Consider the following 16,725-nt stretch of genomic DNA (forward strand, 5'->3'; position numbering starts at 1 on the left):
GAGCCTCAGGCAGTGTGCTGTCATCCACTTATTTATTTTAATTTTATTTTTTTTATTTTTTGAAACCGTTTATTGCAATCTCAAGAATATACAAGTATGGGCCTACAACCTTCCGGCCGGCCGCTAGAATGACAGGAGCATATGACATACATACAAAAACACTGGGCGGTGCAGAGAAGCAAAATCAGGAGGTATCAGCGTCGTGGGCCACATCACTCTGACCCCACAATACGGTTTCATTTTATACACACAACACAAAAACCACACCCGCAAGGCAACCCGCAATCGAAAGTAACAGCACGTGCTCCCCGGATGGGGGACCCCAGCCAGCAACAGGAGTCTAAAGAGGGGAAAGGGAACAGATCGAGGGCTGGGGGAACTCCGTGCTCGGGGCTATGGAAAGGAGTCGACTAAGGGGACGGGGCTGGTGAGGCCGCAGGCAGCAATGGTGGCGCGCAGATACCCCCGCGGTAGGCGTTCCAGGGGCCCCATACTTTCACCCATGCCCCAGGCTTACCCCTCGCCACATACACCACCTTTTCTCGGAACATGCACCAATCCATATGTTCTTTCCAGGCCGACACCGTCGGGGGCCTCTGGGATCCCCACAGTTGAGCAATGTCACGCTTAGCTATCATATATCCCAGAGTCACCCATCGCGTCTGCGGAACCGAGTAGTCAGTTGGTTCCCACACATTCAGCAGGTATCTCCTCGCTTCAGGCAGCAGCGCGACATGCGTAACCACTCGCAGAACCTCATGCACACCACGCCAGAATCGCTCCACCTTCGGGCATTCCCACAAAATATGCAAAAAAGTCGCCAAAGCACCACACCCACGCTTACACAACCCATCCTCAGCATAGCCCATACGCAGAAGCCTTGGCCCCGTCATGTAAACCCGATGGAGTATCTTAAGCTGGACGAAGCGAAGGCGAGCCGGTATGGCCACCTCCTTCGGAGAGGCCACCGCGGAAGTCCAGTCTTCGTCGTCCAACTCCAGCCCGTCGGCAATCCAAGCCTCGCGGAGGCCAGTCAGCAAGCCCGAGCGATCATTAATCAATTTTTTGTAAATGAGGGAGATCGTGCTGTCCGGAACGTGGCCATCCAGCACTCTATCCTCCAGGGGGGAAGACACCGGGATGGAGGCGACGTCTGGGAAGACTGAGCCCAGCGCGTGACGGACCTGCAAGTACCGAAAGTATTCACTGCCCTGCAGCTGAAACTCCGTCTGCAGCGTCTCGAATGTTTTAAATCCCCCCCTCATCCAGAGGTCCCCCACTTTACTGATGCCGATCGTGTCCCACTTCTCGAAGCCCTTCGAGGTCCACAGGGAGCCCAATCTCTCAGACGCGTACAACGGTGATGCCCGGGTCAAACGGTCCTTCCACCCCATAGCTGCGTTAGCCGCGTGCCATACTCGTACCATGACACGCGTAGGTCCCGTCAGGCGGGGTCCGGGCGCGCCAGAGTAGAGCGCACGATTATAGTCGCCACCAGGCAGGAGCATCTTGTCCATTTCAAATGCCGGGTTTAAGGCGGGCCCGTAAAGGCCATGATTAATTGCAGCTAGCTGGGAGGCCCAGTAATACCGTTTAATATCCGGGAGGGCAATCCCCCCGTCGTACCATGGGAGCGTCAACTTCGTCAGGGCAATACGCGGCCTCCCGTCCCAGAACAGGCGGCGCTGTAGACTCTCCACCTCACGGAAGTAGCGCGCCGGGACTAAATCCATAGTATTCTGGAGAGCGTACAGGAAGCGTGGCAACGACATCATCTTAAACAGTGCCGCCCGGCCGAGCGGCGAAAGCGGCAGGCGCCGCCAGCGCGCGACGTCCTCCTTCAAGCGCTGGAGGGGGGGAAGCAAATTCCGCTCGTAGCGGGCCTCCGGGTCCAGAGTAATGTAAACCCCCAGGTACCGAAACCCCTGCGAGGTAATCTGGATCGGACAGCCCCGCGGGAGGACGGGAGCCTCCCCGGAAAGCACATACACACATGATTTAGCCCAGTTGATGACAAGGCCTGAGTTCCGGCCGAATGAGCGCAAAACATCAACTAGGACAATCAGTGATTTACGCGGGGAGGCTAGGTACAAAAGGATATCGTCAGCGTATAGGGACACGCGGTCCTCATACTCGGGGGTCCAACGGAGACCACGGATGGAAGGGTGCCACCGCAGCCACTCCGCCAGGGGTTCCAAGGCCAGCGCGAACAGGAGCGGCGACAAGGGGCAGCCCTGTCGCGTGCCCCGTCCCAGCTCGAATGGGACCGATACTCTTCCATTCACCACCACCTGCGCCAATGGGCCCGAATACAACAATTTGACCCAGTTGATGAAGCCCGGGCCAAATCCAAACTTCGCCAGCATAGCCCAGATGTATGGCCACTCGAGCGTGTCAAACGCCATGGTGGCGTCTAAGGACGCCAATATGGCCGGCTCCCGCACAAACGGGACACGCGCGAGCACCCCGTGCAAGCGCCGCAGATTAAGGGCCGTATTGCGATGGGGAATAAAGCCGGACTGGTCTTGGTGGACCAAATCGCCCACCACGCCGACCAGCCGGTTGGCTAGCACCTTGGCGAGGATTTTGGGCTCCGCATTCAAGAGCGAGATAGGCCGGTAGGATGTAACCCGGTCTCGAGGTCTCCCTTCCTTGTGGATCACCACGATTGTAGCCAGACGTTGGTCCGGCGGGAGGGAGCCCAGCGAGTGGGCTGCCAGGAACATCGCACGGAGGTGGGGTGCCAGTACATCCGGTCGCAGCTTATACAACTCGATAGGGATGCCGTTCGAGCCCATGGCCTTGCCGGATGCGACCGAGCGTATGGCGAGGGCAATTTCGTCGGAGGTAGGAGCGGCATCTAACGACACCCTGTCCTCCACCGAAAGGGAAGGCAGCGCGATATCCCTAAGCAGGGCATGAGAATCCTCCTCCGAGCAGGGAGACACAGGGGAATACACCTCGCGGAAATAATCCGCGAAACAAGAGACAATGTCTTCTGGCTCGGTGACACGCACACCATCCATCCTCTCAATCAGCGCGACCACACGACTCGCTCTCTCCTTTTTATCCAACCATGCAAGCAGTTTACCAGCCTTATCACCCACATCATACAGTCACCCCTGTTGCTCTCTATAGAGGCCCCTGGCCGCCTCCGTGACGAGGGCCCTATAGGCCGCCTGCTTAAGCTGTAAGACATGTAGTGCAGCATCCGTCAAGTCATCCACTTATTGATTGCACTCATGCAGTTCCTGAACTGCGGAGCCGGAGAATGTTGGGATTTGGAGGCAGCCACCACAATCTGAGTGTCATCAGCATAGGTGGTCAGACTGAAACCAAAATTCCGGATAAGGGGTGCTAATTCGGAGACATATATGTTAAATAGTGTGGGGCTTAGAGAGCTCCCTTGTGGGACACCGCAGGGAAGTGTGTAAGAGTCTGAATTAAAACCATCCATGGATACGGTGGATGTTCGATCGGCGAGAAAGGAGGCTATAAGTGCGCGTGCTGAGTCTCCTAGTCCTAGCTTCTCCAAGCGTCTCTGCAGAAGGCCATGATCCACCGTATCAAATGCCGCAGAGAGGTTGAGGACCACCAGAGCTGCTGCACCTCCACCTTCCATAACTGCCCTAATCTCCTCGGAGGCTTTGATCAATGCCAACTCTGTGCTGTGGTCCTTACGGAAGCCAAATTGGGTGTGGTCCAAAAGGCCGTTGGCATTAATAAATAGGGACAATTGGTTATTCATTATTTTGTCCACTATCTTAGCTGGCAACGGCAGTCTGGCAATGGGCCGATAGTTGGTAGGGTTAGTCGCATCAAGAGTCGTTTTTTTTAGTAAAGGTAAAACGGACGTCTGCTTCCAGCTAGTCGGGAAAACACCAGAAGAGAACATCAGGTTATAAATATCGGTGAGTGGGGAACTCACCGACTGTGCCAGTTCTTGATAGACCCTTGGGGGGCAGGGGTCTAAAGGTGAACCCGACTTAGCTTGAAGGATAAGGTCTCTCACTGTGTCTATCGAGATTGCCGAGAACACAAATGGTGGAAGTTTGTTAATGCTTGGGCTGTTAGGGCATGAAACTGGGCTGGGGTCAGAAGCCACCCTAAAAGCATTAAAAATATCTAAAACCTTAGATTTAAAAACCTCGGCCACCTCGTTGCAGAATTCCTGGTTAACCCTCCTGCCTGAGTTAGTGGGTGTCGAGAGCTTATTGATCACTGTAAACAGTTCTTTAGAGGAGTTGGCGGCGGACTCGATCTGAGAAGTGAAGTATCTTTTTTTTTCCGATATGAGGAGTTTTTTATAATTGGAAAGTGCAGTCTTATACGCTAATTTCTGAGGCTCATCATAGTTTGTCCGACACCGTCTTTCTAAGCGACGACAATGCTGTTTTTCCAGACGAAGACAGTCAGAGAACCAGGGGGCAGAAGGTGTAGACCTATTAGTTGAGAGCGTTCTTTGAGGAATTGAAGCATTCGCTGCATCCTGTATCCAATTAGTGTAGCTGTCCACAGCCAGGTCTACCTGGTCATGTATGGAGGGATAAGAAGATTCTAGCAGAGCAGTAAAAGATGGTAAGTCTGCTTTATTCCATGCAAGCCCAACAGATGCAGAGTGTTTACTGACAACCTCCTTGGGTACACTAGGCATGGGGAGCATGAATTTAACTAGAGAGTGGTCTGACCACGTCAAAGGAAGCGTGTCCTTGATCATAAGACCCTGAAGCGAGGAGAACACACCATCTAGTGTGTGCCCAGCAGTATGTGTGGGGGAATGCACCAATTGTGAGAGTCCAAAAGAACCAAAACTGTCCAATAGCTCTGCTGTATCTTTGTTCCCTGCATCCTCTAAATAAAAGTTAAAATCCCCAAGAATGATAAAATCAGAATTTAAAATAGCTGGTTCCAATAGACTGCCCAAATTAGTTAAAAACGTGGAGCGAGGGCCAGGTGGGCGGTAGAGAAGAATTCCCTTGAGCCTTGACGCCCATTGGGCTATGTTTGCGCATGACAAGATCCCTTTTATTATTTATTTGGGATGAAGTGAAAGCGAGAAGTGGAGGCCTTCATAGAGGGAGGAAGAGATGGAATAATGAGCTGACGGAAACCGGTCCCTAAGGATAATGGCGACTCCACCCCCACGCTTAGCAGACCTGTCTTCCCTGATCACTTTATATCCCGTGGGTGTGGCCGTAATAAAGTCGGGGTCAGATGCCGCATCTGCCCAGGTCTCTGTTATAAATAATATGTCAAAAGCTAGGTCCTCTATCACCTGAGCAATTTCATACTTGTGCTTGCCCAAGGACCTAGCATTGATGAGTCCAATCTGGAAGACAGATTGAACCTGTGGCAAGGTCTCCTCTCGCTGCTCATAGGCACAAAACGCCCTCACTGGTATAGGGAGGGGGAGAACGAATCCGCAGGCACAGTTAGTTAGCATTTCCCCGGGATATAAGGTACAGCAGGTCAGCTTCTTAGGAGATCCCAGGGCATGTAAAGCATTACTAGTATAATTCAACGTCGAGGGTGTATTATGCAGGGCCCTGGGCACGGACTTGGCGCGGACGGGCGCAGACGGGCTTGCCTTAGGCGCGCCTTCGGCGCGCCAGCGGCGCGTCCGCCCCATCGGTGCCTATAAACCCTTCCGGTGAGCGCCAAAGCGCGAACCACCGGAAGCGGAAAGAGGGAGGCGGAGTAGCTGAGTGTTGCCGGGTCCGCCCTCCGCTCAATCGGCACAGCAGCCGTGACGGAACGGGGCGGCCCCAACACCAGCAACAGAGGCAGTACAAGTAAGTGCAATGATGGTTGAAACACAATTAAAAACAGTTTAAAACGTTTAAAATACCATCAAATACAGTAAAAACAATGCTGATCGTAGCCCCAGCTAGAACAGTCCCCCAGGTTCCCCAAGCTTCTAATAAAGGTGCAAGTGCCTAATGATGTGCAAAATGGCGATAGAATAGCAGCGTAGTAGGCAGAATATAGATAGCGTTAAGAGGCTCTTAGTACTTGCAGGGCAAAGTTATGTCCGCTGCGCGTCCGCCCCATCGGTGCCTATAAACCCTTCCGGTGAGCGCCAAAGCGCGAACCACCGGAAGCGGAAAGAGGGAGGCGGAGTAGCTGAGTGTTGCCGGGTCCGCCCTCCGCTCAATCGGCACAGCAGCCGTGACGGAACGGGGCGGCCCCAACACCAGCAACAGAGGCAGTATAAGTAAGTGCAATGATGGTTGAAACACAATTAAAAACACAGTTTAAAACGTTTAAAATACCATCAAATACAGTAAAAACAATGCTGATCGTAGCCCCAGCTAGAACAGTCCCCCAGGTTCCCCAAGCTTCTAATAAAGGTGCAAGTGCCTAATGATGTGCAAAATGGCGATAGAATAGCAGCGTAGTAGGCAGAATATAGATAGCGTTAAGAGGCTCTTAGTACTTGCAGGGCAAAGTTATGTCCCAGATTTAAATGGAGAGGGGGGGACTCGGTGAGAGCTTTGAACCACTCGGTAAAGAGGGTCAATAATAAAATAGGGAAACTGTTCCGATCTTCCAAATTACAGTGCATTGCACATGGGTGTGTTAGGGGGGAACCGTGCTTCTTACAAGACGGGGTCCACTTGACTAGGTTGGGTAATGACTTAATGTTAGAGAATTTCATGGCTTGGCTAGAGGGTCTGAGGGAAGGGGCATGACCTTTCTGAGGGATATTTTTTTTTGGGAGGGGCCAGATAGTCGGGCAACTATGCTGGCCTGTGGCGGTAAGGTCATGACTAGTGAGCAGTACATTTAAGGTCCTTAGGGGGCGGCCTCATTCTCGGATGGGGTCGCCCAGGGGGAGGGACAAGGGGTCTCTCCTATAACTCCAGGGGCGGTACATCCGGTTGGCTGGATGGGTGCGGGGAAGGGGGGGGGGGGAGTCACGCTTTCTTTTAGGCTGGTTGGCCACCCCGCACTGGCATGGACGTCATTAAATGGCGCAGAGTGCAAGACCCCCCAAATTGGCGTGGAGTTCAGGGAACGTATGGGGGTAACTGGGGGGGGGGGGGAAGTACCCTCTCGGTAAACGGGCCCCCTGCGCATGCGCAACCCTACGGGGGGCGTGGTAAATTGATAAGGATCTGACATCAGTTAATGACCTTGCCGTAGGCCCAAATAGGATACGCAGAAAAGTAATTAATGTATGATTATGATCTTTATGTTAGATTCGGATAGGAAAACTATGTATTAGAGATATGTTAAGGTTAGTCATCTGAAATCTGTGCATATTAATTGTAATCAAATGTCGTGTTATGTTTCTGCGTAAAATTGTGTAAATAATGTTTATTTCGTGAAACTTTTGATTTGTTTTCATATTTTAATAAATACGGCCGGGGGTTGTTCGACCCCCGCCTCCAAAAGTCATTACCTCTCATGTCCCTCATTACAAATGTGTTTATGCCTGGGTGGGGGGAGGGGGAAATTCGGTAGTCCCTGACCATATGATTTTGCAACACAACCGGGTGTTGCAAAGTATTTAACTCGTGTCCCTGCTGTACCGCTAGGCAGTGGAAATGCAATGGTGCATGCGCTACATTTTCATGTGTATTGGTGGCAAAGAAAGCGGGCGCCCGTGTTTATGTGAAAGCTGGCACCCATGTTGTTAATCTTAAAGTGGGCGCAGTGCTGAAACCTAAAACGCGACGCCCTGGGGTGGAATTGAGATGTGGGGCTACAGGGACCATTAGTTTGTTTGTGTTAATTTCGGCTGACGCGCATAACAAAAGAATTCAAGCGGCTGCCTCGGGCACGTCTTAACAGCCATTGCAGGAAAGTCGTGTCTGCAGTAGGACAAAATAATCAAAGAAAATAGTGCTGACAGACTAAATAAACATACAGTGTAACCACACAAGTGAAAAGTCCAGTCCACATGGTAGGTTACAAAGGCAGACAAGGCGTTAGTAAGGAGGGACTAACAAGCCTATCTATTAAGGAACCAGAAGCAACCATTTAGAAAGGACAGTAACAGGAGCCAATTGAAAAGATGAGCGGAGAGTGGGCAGAGCTTTAAGTCCATACCCGAGTGGAGCATGCCTCGCAGAGCAGCACATGCACCGCCCAGGCTCAACCTAAAAAGACAGGGCAATGCAGAGAGGCAAACGCCCTGCGTTGAGCTGTGGGAAAGAGTAGCATAAATCTATGTTTTCTAAACATGGCTTGCTGCTGTTCTCTTCCTAGGCAGTTGTGCACAGACAGACTGCCTAGTGCCAAGCATACACCTTCCAACCATAGTGCTAAAGCGTGTGCATGCTGTCTAGTATAGAGTTTGCACAGAAAGGGTACCCTTCCATTACTAAATCCAATGCCTAGACCATTTTTTACCATTTCACACTGGATGTGTGATGTACAGTGCACCACACATCCAAAGCTTGAAATGTTTGGGGAAATGTAAACAAAGGGGCGTAGCTTGGCCCTCGTTGCGCTGACCTCTGCCTGTCCTGTCTTAACCTCTGCCCTGTCCTATGTATGTCCCCACCTTTGAGGGTCCTCGCCTGGGGTGCGTCCTCTTACCGTGTGCCCACCTAAGACTGGCGTCACCTGTGTCCTTGCCTCTGCATGTCCCCACTTTTACCCTCGCGGTGCCCACTCCCAGGCTGCCGTCACCTTCGTGCTCTTACTGTGCCCACCTGTTCTGCCCTCTTGAGCTCTCACCTGCCTGTCCTCGCCTCTGTCTGACCTTGCCTCTCCCTATGTCACTCACTTGTTTGCCTTCTCTCTGCCTACCTCTCACTTCCCTCAACCCTGCCCTAACCTCTTCCTCTCCTGCACACCTGTTTGGCTTCATTATGCCCACCTCTTAGCTCCTCACATCTGCCCTGGTTCTGCCTGCTCTAGTCACTAACTGTCCTCAGCCTGCCCCCCTCACCTGTCTGCCCTCCTCACCTTTTGCTGTCTCTTTTGTCATTGCATCCAGGCATAATGATACAGCAAGTAACATGATACCTACAACAAGTTAGGACTATTGGCTTTGTCAATCGTTGTTAGTTGCATAAGATAAATTAGCAGTAACTGTGGCTTGTATATAATATTGAGAAAGCATCCACTTGAAGCCCTAGTGACACCACGACAATGTTACTGCTCATGAGTTTCAAAAAGAGACAACAATATAATCATGCAGTGGCTGAACTCGACAGATTAAGAAATATATCTCAAATTATATACAACAGTCTGTAGACGCATGCCTCCACAGTGTTCTCTTATATTTTGAAACCAGAATTGGTCAAGTTCGTATCCTTTCAAAGTTCCCTTTTCAAACAATCATTATCAACGCCAAGTCTGGCCCTGGCACGGTAGTGCGATTTTTGTTTAGTCTTAATAAAATTTGACACTTCAGGCAGCAGTTTCAGCAGAGAGGACAAAGAAGGAATGGGCATGGGATCCAAATACTAATCATGCATATTAGTCTGGGCCACTGGCATTTTGCGATGCTGCAGCGTTTTCCTCATATTTATGGATTTGCCAAACTTCCCAATTAATGCTCGCATAATAAATCTCGCTTTTGAGAGTGATTAAGCTATTGACATTGTAAATAACAATGCCGTTTCTTTAAATGTTTTAAAAACAAACAAAAAAAACATTTACAATGCAACGGTCTCGGCATTGTTAAAGTTAGAGCTATTGGCATTGCTCATGACAATGCCGTTTCTTTAAATGTTTTAAAAACAAAAACATAAACAAAAACAATGTCAAGAGCAATGCCAATAGCTCTAACTTTACCAATGCCGAGACCATTGCATTGTAAATGCTTGTTTAAGAACTTTGAGCGAGTGAGTGAGTGTGAATGTGTGTGTGTGCGTGTATGTGTGCATCCTAGGTGAGATCCGACAGACATCATACCCGACTGAAAGCACCTGCTCACAACTATTAACTACAGAATACATTTATTAGGTGGGTGTAACACCCCAAACAATCCCACTGAAGCTACGCTCCTGTTAATGCCCTTCTTAAGGAGCCATTAATTTTTTTTAGACAAAGCCAGGTGAGACAGTCAGTAGATCTGGCTTTTAGTCAAACTTCCCGAGTGGTAGCGTTGGATTGCCCACGCACGACCCCTGGAATGCCACCATAACGCCAAGTAGTGCAAAGCGCTGAGTTACTTTTTAGTTTAAGTTTCCACCACAACATTTTTTGCCGTGCAACAGAACTACTTATAACAAGACTCTCTCTTCCTTTGGACAACTGTGTGCGACTTTGCGGTGCCGCAATAACGTGATGCATCTACCTCTCTCTTTTTGTGCTACCATCGCGCGCTTCCACTGTTTACCAATTCCAGCGCGAGTCCAGCCTTCTAATGCGGGAAATTCGTTCGATTACCAAGCGTTCACAATTAGTTTACCTCGTTACTCCGCATCTCTGAGGAAGCCTTTTCTTTTATAACTCATTGTTTTGAGGTTTGTTTGCCCAGCTGGAACAGCTAACCATGATTATAAATCTCTAAATGGAATAGGTTAAAAAACAGAAAAACCGGGTTAAACCCTGGCGACATGCACTCATCTGGTAACCTTAGCTCACTGAGATACCCAAAGTGTTTGCTCTCTGTTTACAAGCCTTTATCGGGGCATATGAGCCCACGTTTTGCATATTACCAAAAGAGTGAACTGTCTTTTGAACACGCAGACGGCCCTGGAGTCTCCCCCCTTCCCTCCCCTCAGTCCCAAGCGCACAATACCTGGGTACCCTTCTTTCCCTGGATAACGTTCAGCTCAGCCTGACGCCCGGCCCTGACCTCCGAGGCCGCTGCGTCGCCATTAAGGCTGTATCAGAAATAAACGCCGATTGCAGTTTCCGCGAGGAACCGCTCACGTAAAAAGTCCAGAAAGAGAGCGGTACTTTCAGTTTCGATTTGAATATTGCTAGAAAGGTGATTTCCAACATCAAGAAAGTATTTCCTGGTAAATAGAAGCGCGACTGCTTCACGTCTCGTCACTTCACGTCACTTCATTTAAATACCAACATTATTAACTCTAATCAATTAAACTCATTTCCATTTTACCTTCTGCCTCCTTAGTTTTTGTAACTTTTCCTCCCGACAGGACACCTGGGCTGGAGAGAGGAAGATAGGACCGCGAGGAAGAGGACTGCGTCACAGCCGCCAAGTTTTCAGATTGCATTTTCATGCTTGCAGTGATGCAGTGCGGCTCACCGGTCAACGGCAGCAGGCTGCCGTGGAATTTAAAGTTACCTGCGTTTGTAGAGAGCAGGGACTTTCCTGCATTACCTGCGTTTGTAGAGGGAGGGGCTTTCTCCTACATCACGTTGCCAAGACCTGGAACAAGCACCTGGGGGACCACAGACCTGCCCCCTCTCTGAACATCTTCAGGAAGTCACTCAAGACCTGGCTCCTCGACTGAACGGAGCTGCTTTACCCCCCCCCCCCCCAAGCGCCTTGAGACCCTCGTGATTGAGTGATTGATCACCAGCCTTAAAAACCATCACAATTGTTGACCTTTCCTGACCTCTTGTTACCTGTCTGGGTTGCAGTCAGTCATTTATAGCAGCCGCACTGACTAATAAGTAACTTTTACACTTGGCGGCAAACAGAAGGACTGCTGCTGTGCTCAAAAGAGCCTTCTAAATTGTGGGAGAAGTCTTTACTAATTAATCTTTATTCCAGGCTGAATTCTCAGCAAATAGTGTCAAGGTAAAAATATTTCAATGTCAATAATTTTAATGAGGCAGAATCTAGTGGTTCAAAAGCAATTTTTTATAATGCATTAAGTAGTAAAGGCGCCCGCTAGTCCTTCGGGCGGTTGTAAGCCTGAGCAACCGGGGGCTGGCCTTGCAACGCTCCGCCCCTAAAAAGGCGTGAGTAAAGTCATGGACTGGTGGTCCACGGTATTTAAGGAGGAGAATCCCCACATAAATGGTAGCACCAATTGGGTTGGCCACGGTGCACTTTGGAGCATCAGGCGGGCAGGGCAGCGTAGGTCAGTCACTGCTGCCTGTCCTTGGATCGCCCATAAGAAAACCCACCACATTGGCATACTTCTTGTATGAAATAAATCTGCAGCAAACTGTTTTCCAACAAACCTGTTTTTGTCTGATTATTTATTGCATTGCATGCCATGTTCTTCGTGCGTGGGGAGGATTGCCGATATCAGCACTATATGCGTGTCAAAATGTTCCAGTGCGGGAATGGCTTGCTAATTTCTCATAGGCTGAATTCTGAGCAAATAGGTGCAAGGTAAAAATATTTAAATGTCATGAATTTTAATGAGGCAGAATCTAGTGGTTCAAAAGGATCTTTTTATTGCGCATTAAGTAGTAAAGGCAGAACCCAAGATGGAACTGTAGAGGGGACTACTGGACGCCTCGATGAAAAACAACACTTTAATAACCTGGACACCAGATAGTCAGTAGGAGCTACGGACGGCGGTCTTTTGGTTTTAACTGAGGTACATTGGTTACACAAAGTAGATACTAATCAGCCCAAGTGAAATCCTTTCTTTTAAAAAATGAACCACATTACCACCTTTACAGGAGAGCAGCAGAGAATTCCTGGAAAGCCACCAATTACTGAAGAGCGGCAACTTTCTTTCATATCCTTTAAGAGTACTAGCTATTCTGTTATTTTGTATAGACCAAGCTACCTCTGTAAAGTAACCCAAAAATTCAAGTCTTACCCACTCAGTTTCCAATTCTCAGGACCAGCCCTGGAAGGGATGATTGAGAATGATCCGGAAACCTGAGAGGTGAAGGAACCAATGGAAATATCCAAGGAGGGGGAGTTCCCAGCTGCTGGAGAACAAGAAACCATAGAGCACCATTGAAACTGGTACCACGGCCCCCACAACGCTAAGGATGCCTGGCCTCCACCTTGGGGGTGCCCAGGAGTGGACGCCTCACAGGGAAAGCCAGGATGGGTTCCACAGCGGTATTCGTACAAGCGCCTTGAGACCCTTGCGGGTGAGTAGTGCGCTATACAAGTATCAAATTTACATTTACCAGCAATACCTTTGCCTTTTAACCCTGTGATCTTTCTGAGTACTCTGCTGATAAGATCAAATGGGGGGGTTGGCCTTTGGAAGCTCCTTGCGTCACTCTCCAGACCCTTGGGTCCAGCAGGAGAGAACAAAACATATGAGCTCATTATGATGACGGAAGCCAGCAGCACTGCCCGCAATGTTAAAGGCACAGGATGCGCCCGCCATGTCTGGTGGGCGGTCCCAAACACCGCTACGGTGTCTGCCCGCCATCGTACTGAGCCCCATAGAGAGGAGATTGTTGTTCAGGCCACACAATGGTCTATCCGTGGCTTCCTGAACTTCTTCTGAATGGCCAGAAAAGTTAGAGGGGAAACAAAAAGTGTCACTGATAAAGAATAACATTAATTCCATCTGTTCGAAAGCATATTCTCTCTCCTTAGAAAAAGATATAGGTTTTTTTGGGGGAGTTTTATATAATGCAAATAACACCCGAAAATATCAGGTATCAGATGGACACATTCATTTTTTTTTTTTTTGGGCAGGCACTTGGAGATTAAGGGATTTGCCCAGAATCACAGGATGCTGAACTGTTGCCAAGACTCGAACCCGGTTCCCCAGCTTCGAGGACGAGAGAGAGAGAGAGAGATAGAGATAGAGAGAGAGCTGCCCAAATGATTCAAGCATGATCTAGTGATCTGATTGTCTGAACAAATTCACACATTCTGATTGTAAATCAATAAAGCAATAAAAACCGCTGACTATTCCTTCCAATTGTATGAACTCTTTTGTTTCTGTATCTGTGGAGGTGTGGAGGCCCGGTTAAGACATTGCCATTTTACATGTACACGTTCTTATGTTGCTTTGTCTCCCAAAACACGATGATTTTCGACACATATTCATTTGCGTGCACATATGGGATAACATCCTTCCAACTCAGTTTGCTTACAACACCATTTTGTAGGCACTCTATCAAGACACCTTGAACATTCTGCACAAGGGCTAAATTCAGCACGCACAATGTTTTTATTTGTCTTTGGCCGCTCGGCGACAGAACTATCATCATAGAATAAACAAATACTGGCCTGACTGGGGCTTCAGCATGACAACATGGAGGGTGTTATTATATATATGTGACATCAGGACTTTGCTTATTAAGAGCAGCATTTCGCTGGCACTGAGAGGTCGGTTCATGTTTCAACTCCAGCTCAGCTGATTCCTGTCACCTCATGGGAGGGATGCTGTCCAGCTCTAAAATGAGACAGGCAGTTCACTGAGATTTACCCACAGTTAATGTGGAGTTAGACCACCCAGATAGGGATATGGCAGATCCATCCACCTTAGGCGCACTAGGGTAGAATGCGCTATGGGAGCAGTACACTATATTACAGTACTTGCATGTAAGCATTTAGTTTTCTGTAATCTGCAAAATGGTTGAATTGTTCATCTTTTTCACCATTCTCATAATATTAATCTCATTCTATTTTCTTCCATTAATCATTGTAGCAGACATATTTTACTCAAGAATCACAATGCTTCAATAAATATAAAAAAATATAATATAAATATAAAAAAACACATGTTGTGTATTTCTTGTGTATCTCTTTGGGTTTGGCTAAGTGACTGGGCTAAAGGGTTCTTGGTCTGTTACCACGATTTCCTTGGGGGGTAAGGGTTGTCATTCTCTTAGGGTGCACACACATTTGTTACCCCATAATGTTAGGGGTGCAGATGGTGCACTGTGAGCTGGCAGGACCACAGTCCAACATATCCTGATGGTGTGCACGGAATCAGTCTGGCACAATCCTGACATTTATGTTGTCCAACAAACACACAGTTTTACCGGAGAGGTACACGCAGTACGACATATTGATCACGGACCCTGTATTGTATATGTCGCCATGCTGGCCCCCACCCCAGATTGCTTGTTTAGATTGAAAGAGACTAGACACCACTGAAGCGTGTTTGCTATCTCATGGTACTGAGGCCAATCTCTCTTAATTGAGTGACTTAGGATCCCCATGATTTAACAAAGGATACATGTGAAAATATGCCCTAGTGACAAGCAGTAGAGCAGCTACCATGTTCCCCTGGGCTTTATAACCACTGAAGAACGTTTTTCAGCCAGTTCATCAAGCCCGCTTGCCTCTGAATTCTTTAGAAAAAATATTGAAAAAAAACATTGTGTGGACAAACCATCTTTTTTTGTTGTTGTTTTTTTTATTGAGCAGAACATTGAGTACATAATATACATAAAAATTATTCTTAAAACCATTAATCCATTAACTTCTACATTTCATGACAAAAGTTTTTTTTTTTTTTTAAAGAATGTGACTATAGCAGCTAGTAGCATTCCATCAAAATGACAATGTGCAAAAACCTTCAATAAAGTGCAATAAAAAAAAAGTGCTAATGCATCTAAAGTGCGACAACAGAGAAAAGTGCTAGTGCTTCTAAAATAAAACAACAGTAAGTGCTTGTCTACATAACCACGATAATCACATAGGTCATATCATCCATGTCGAGTGTTAATTTCCCTCCTTCAGTTTTTCGAGATTATCAAAAAACTTCCAATTCTTTACAAAAAATGTTATAGCTCCCACCCGTCTGGCATAAGCTTCTTCAAAATTCCGTGTCCTTTTCATTTTACTAAACCATTTTAAATGAGAGGGAACATCACTAGATTTCCAATTCTGCAGAATTAAGGATCGGGCTACAGTACAAGAGATAAATAAGAAAACTTCTTCCGCCTTCATTAACGTTGTTCTACCCTTATATAGTCCAAACAAAACGTCCTCAGCCTCAGGCTGAACTCTCTTCCCTATTGCTAATTCTATGTTGACAAATAAAACTACCCAGCAGGGCTCTAACCGTGGGCAAGTATAGAAAATGTGGTGCCACCCACCTGCTCCATTGGCATGACAGCGGAAGCATTTGTTTTCATCTTCCGGATACCTTTTTTGCAAAGCTGCCAGGGTCATATAGGAGAGCCATCGTGATAAAAAGGCCATCCTTTTAAAATTGGCCGCGCACAAGTATTTGCTTCCTAGATGTGATATAACTTCCCAATCCTTACAAGAGAAAGTACATTGTGTCTCACGACCTATTTTAGCCAAATGGGCCTCTATCAGAGGAACTTGTCTCTGGTGATGAAGCAGTCGGTACCAGTTCCCTACACCTTTTACTTTGGCCCCATAGGGTGCGACCACAAGATCATTGGGAACATCAAAAATGCCATTAAATTTTTTTTTTTTTAAATGAACAATTTGCAAATATTCGAAAAAGACAGGTTTCCTAGGGTTTTCTACCCTTGCCATTACCTCTTCCCAGGTGATCATCCTATTCTGAATGCCAAAATGTCTTAGTTCCTCTAGCCCACAATCTTCCCAATTTTTTTAATGACTTTATTGAAATTGGAGACCAAGACTAGTACATTCTCTTAATCTCAAGTATTGCAGACCTGAGGAGCCCCCTTTTTAAAAAAGGACTGAAGTCTGAAAGAGTATTCCTTTAAAGTCTTGTATCTAGTTTTTTTGGGAAGTTTGGCGGTTTTTAAAAACACTCGACTCTGAAAATGAATTTCTTGTAACATTTTGTCCAGAAAGAAGCTAGCTCAATTACATTTAGATCCTATCAGGCCTGCCACTATATCCATAAATGCGGCCTCATAATATGTTTTTAAAAGGGGCAAAGCTAAACCCCCTTGTATGGTTGGTAATTGCACTACAGTCAACTTCACCCTAGCTACTTTCTTTCACCAAACAAA

At 47.7% G+C, this 16,725-nt stretch overlaps 1 protein-coding gene across 2 annotated transcripts in view; it reads right to left on the minus strand.

The window, feature by feature from the left end:
- Positions 1–11,500, minus strand: part of LOC146812816 (protein mono-ADP-ribosyltransferase TIPARP-like) — a 280,445-nt gene extending 268,945 nt beyond the window's left edge. Inside the window, exon 1 of one of the 2 annotated variants that reach the window (XM_085619925.1) lies at positions 11,030–11,500. The gene's annotated coding sequence lies outside the window, so the exon portion shown is untranslated. Of the gene's footprint in view, positions 1–10,705; positions 10,846–11,029 lie in introns of those variants that run through there. The other variant, XM_085619924.1, reaches the window with a different exon arrangement.
- Positions 11,501–16,725: the final 5,225 nt, after the last annotated feature.

Source organism: Triturus cristatus, chromosome 7 (genome assembly GCF_964204655.1).
Source record: "Triturus cristatus chromosome 7, aTriCri1.1, whole genome shotgun sequence".
NCBI lineage: Eukaryota > Metazoa > Chordata > Amphibia > Caudata > Salamandridae > Triturus > Triturus cristatus.